Source organism: Salminus brasiliensis, chromosome 5 (genome assembly GCF_030463535.1).
Source record: "Salminus brasiliensis chromosome 5, fSalBra1.hap2, whole genome shotgun sequence".
Lineage (NCBI taxonomy): Eukaryota > Metazoa > Chordata > Actinopteri > Characiformes > Bryconidae > Salminus > Salminus brasiliensis.
This window is the reverse complement of record NC_132882.1, coordinates 25,289,030-25,294,107: the sequence shown is the minus strand read 5'-3', so window position 1 is coordinate 25,294,107 and position 5,078 is coordinate 25,289,030.

The following is a 5,078-nucleotide window of genomic DNA, read 5'->3' as shown; positions in this document are numbered from 1 at the left end:
AGCAGCATCCTCATCACCGCTCCCCAAGGCCGCGCGCTCCACAGCACAGGTATGAGACATACGTCAGGAGGGCCTCAACCAATAGGGACGGGTAATGGGCAAAGAGGGAGGGGAGAGACAGAGGGAGAGAGAGGACACAGAAGCAGGGAGAGAGAAAGAAAGAAGAGAGACCAAAAAGAGACAGAAGAAGACAGAGACACGGAGAGGGGAGAGAGAGAGAGAGAGAGAGAGGGGGGGGGAGAGACAGAGAGAGAAAGGGGGGTGAGGGGGTGGGGGGATGTTTTTAATTCCTCTCCAGTAGCAGCAGCTCTCTGTCTGTCTGATCTGATCAGAGGTGACACAGTGCAGCCGCTGCAAATTAAAGAATAAAAGAAGGACATTATCAGCGTTCCACACACGCACACATGTACACACACAAACACACACATACACTTACACCGATCACACAGTCTGACCCTAGTGGTGTACAATGACTTAACCAAAGAGAATGTTTCTTAAGCACCCAGAAGTTTTTAGATGATTTTAGAAAACAAGATTTCTGTTTTTGAAATGATACAGTGAATCATGTTTTATGATCAGACACATGCAAGGTCGGATCTTAATCACACTCTGATCTTAATCAGAAACACAGTCTGATCACAACTATAGACCCACATACATGCAATCTAATCTCACACACAGCCTGACCTTAACCATACACACAATCTGATTTAAATCACACAGTCTGATCTAAATCACACTGTGTAAACTCAATCACACACTCTGTTTTAAATGACACAATCATGCACAGTCTGATTTCAATCACACACTGTCTGATCCCAATCAAACAGTCTGATCTTAATTATGCACAGGCTAATCTCAATCACAGTCTGATCTCAATCACACACAGTCTGATCTAAATCACACAGTGTAATCTCAACCACACAGTCTGATCCCAATCACACAGTCTGATCTCAATCACACACAGTCTGATCTAAATCACACAGTGTAATCTCAACCACACAGTCTGATCCCAATCACACAGTCTGATCTCAATCACACAGTCTGATCTCAATCACACAGTGTAATCTCAACCACACAGTCTGATCTCAATCACACACAGTCTGGTCTAAATCACACAGTGTAATCTCAACCACACAGTCTGATCCCAATCACACAGTCTGATCTCAATCACACAGTGTAATCTCAACCACACAGTCTGATCTCAATCACACACAGTCTGATCTAAATCACACAGTGTAATCTCAACCACACAGTCTGATCCCAATCACACAGTCTGATCTCAATCACACAGTGTAATCTCAACCACACAGTCTGATCTCAATCACACACAGTCTGGTCTAAATCACACAGTGTAATCTCAATCACACAGTCTGATCCCAATCACACAGTCTGATCTCAATCACACACAGTCTGATCTCAGTCACACGGTGTAATCTCAACCACACAGTCTGATCCCAATCACACAGTCTGATCTCAATCACACACAGTCTGATCTAAATCACACAGTCTGATCTTAATTATGCACAGGCTAATCTCAATCACACAGTCTGATCCAAATCACACAGTCTGATTTCAATCACACACTGTCTGATCCCAATCAAACAGTCTGATCTTAATTATGCACAGGCTAATCTCAATCACACAGTCTGATCTCAATCACACACAGTCTGATCTAAATCACACAGTGTAATCTCAACCACACAGTCTGATCCCAATCACACAGTCTGATCTCAATTACACACAGCCTGATCTAAATCATACGGTGTAATCTCAACCACACAGTCTGATTCCAATAACACAGTCTGATCTCAATAACACACAGCCTGATCTAAATCATACGGTGTAATCTCAACCACACAGTCTGATTCCAATAACACAGTCTGATCTCAATAACACACAGCCTGATCTAAATCATACGGTGTAATCTCAACCACACAGTCTGATCCCAATAACACAGTCTGATCTCAATAACACACAGCCTGATCTAAATCATACAGTGTAATCTCAACCACACAGTCTGATCCCAATCACACAGTCTGATCTCAATCACACACAGCCTGATTCTAATTACACAGTCTGATCTCAATCACACACAGCCTGATTCTAATTACACAGTCTGATCTCAATCACACACTGTCTGATCCCAATCAAACAGTCCGATCTTAGCCATGCACAGGCTAATCTCAATCAAACAGTCTAATCTAATTTGATCTCAATCACAAACACATAGTCTGACCTAATTCACACCTACATTTTGATTTTAACATACACACAGACACACACATAAACACGTATCCACCCACACACAGCCTGAGGGACATCACAGAAAGAAAGACAAATGGAGGCTCAGGGGTTGAGGGTCCAAAAATTCTCAAATATTTAAATATTTTACTATAGTCTTTTACTATAACTTTCAAACTCAGGATTACAGACCGCGATAGCCTTACAAAAAAACAAAAAAAACATCAACATCGCTTGAAATTTTGATGTTCCTACTGTACTTTCCCAATCTGCCTCATCTTAGAAAATAAACCTGAACAGATTTCAGTTCACCACTGTCCTTAATAAATCTTTCCCTGAATTGCTTCTGTACTTGTCTCTGTAGCCCACTCCAGCTGTGTTAAGCAGTGCATTAAGGTACACTAGCACTAGCTGCGAAAACACGACCACAGTCTGTGGTATCTAGACAACATTACTCATCAGGGGTCAGGAGTCGAGATCATTAGTCCTAGACGGCAGGAGTACATGTGATGCAGCACTGTGTGTATCTGCTCCAGTGTTTCCACCATTAGTGACATTACTGAGTCTCACTGTTCCTCTGTGTGAGTCTACAGATTCAGAGCAACATTCAGCAAATGCAAACACACAGAAAGTTAAGTTTGCCAATCTACAGCATGATCAATATTTACACACCGCTTAAACATGTATTACCTCACAGCAGCACCTCGAAAGCAAAGAAATGCAAAAAATACATAAATAATAGAATGGTAGCGTCATTCATTTCCAGCCTGATGCATCTGCACTCTCACTCTCAGAACTCTCAACACTCCAGTGTCCCAGCTGTCCAAACTCTATTCTTGTGGACATGTATCTTCACTAAAATCATCACTTGTAGCCCGAGAACTGTTCCTTTCCCAAACTCGCATCTAGCTAAGCACAGTCCAATTGCCCAGATCTGTTCTTGCACCGCCTGTAATCGAGGAAGCATCAGAAGGTGACTTGTGTGGACTTCTCTCAAGTACACTGCTGTTCCAATTGCAAAATGACCGTATAGTGTCCTGTTACACTCCTGTTGCTCGCAAATCAATATGGCCAAGTCCATACTACCAAGTACGCACGTCCGAATGTGGCATAATTTGTACTGAGAATCCTCTTTGTACTGAGAAGTCAGTCTGGCCCGTTTGATCCCCTGGATGGTATGAAGTGGGGGCGGGGTTGTGAAGTATCAGTGGTTTCTCCTCCCTCAACATTCATGGCACCTGAATTCGAACTGAGCTGACGTCCCACTGCTTCGAGTGTGTGTTCTCACAGTTCCATGCCACTAGTGTGAGTGAGCGTGTGTGTTCACTGCCACAGACGGGTTAAATGCGGCAGTTGAATTCCATTGTACTGTTGTGGACTGATGATAAAGTATGCTTCTTAATGGGTGAAATTGATGAAGTACCTTCTTCATCAAAATCCAACATTTATTGCAGACATGGAAAAAAGCCCTGGCTGTACACAGGGATGGAGCAGGGTCTTGTGAGGCTCCTAGTGTCCTTGGAGGCCCCTGTTGCACACTACTAACAATAAGGGAAGGAGTTCACCCAAAATCATTTATTCACTCATTTCCATTGAAGGACAGCATCCATGTACAGCTGAATGATTAACAAAGTCATTTCTGATTCAGCTACACGTGCACAGTTACCTACTGGACATGAAGTGCGTTATTTGACTGTAGAAGCCAACATTTCATAATGATGAGATTGAGTTCAAAGGTGCACTGACTGCAATGAATTGAGGGTGGGTGTAATGTGTTACAGCTTTCTAGGGTCTTAACAGTGGCAGTTTAAACAATGAGTAACTCTGTAGCAGTGCTTTTGCAGTGATGTATAATTGTATGTGTTTGACCACAGAACACATACTATATACTAAGTAGTTCTTTTGCAATTTACTGCCTTTTTCTGGAAATGTGTTCCATTGGACACCCCACATCTCTCTTTAGTTTTCATTAAAAGTGAAGGACGTATAACTGGTCCCAATGTTTTGGTGGCCATTTGCACTTTTATGAACAATTCCTATAATGCAATTCTACTGCTTTAGCCATCACTGACTGGCACTGATTAAAAAGGAGCATCTGGGAGCACAGCATGGTTGCATTTCTCCCACAATATAAGTGAGTGGTCAGTGCAGATTCACTGAGCCTAAGGGGTTTCAGACAAAGTCCTGACCGGGACAAGCGGACCTTGTACACTGCTGGACACACTGACACTGCATTGCCCCAGGATAGTGTGTGTGTGTGTTCAGCTGTTAGTTTTCTATTATGAAAAAAAAAGTCTATACTACCAAGCACGCTAGTCTGAACTTGGCATACTTTGTATTGAGAATCCTCATAAGTCAATCAGGCCCTGTTGACTCCCTGGACTGGTATGAACAATAAGGATGATCATTCTGGTGAAGGGCGTAGGCTGGAATTTGAAATGGAGGGGGCACTTTCCCACACCATCCCCTAAAACATCTGCTTGCTATAAGCTGACCCCACTGTGGCTAAGCGCACATGAATACAGTGCCACCCCTTCCATTCTTTGCCTCTTGGTAAAACATGCATTACTTTAAAAATCCAGTTAAATACATCAACCAGGAAGAAAAGTATAGGCATGAGCCCTGAACTAAGCTCTTTTCTGGGAGTTTTTGGACCACCACATTAAAGACTTTTAGAGACTTGTGGAACTTCTGCATCTGTTCTTCTGTTATGGTCTTATTTTAATTTGAATTTAGTAATCATGTCTAATCGCATGTCTGTATGTGTAAATGCAAGGAGACAGAAAAGAGAACAGTGTTTTTAGAGATTTTTGACGTTCAAATGAGAGAACTGA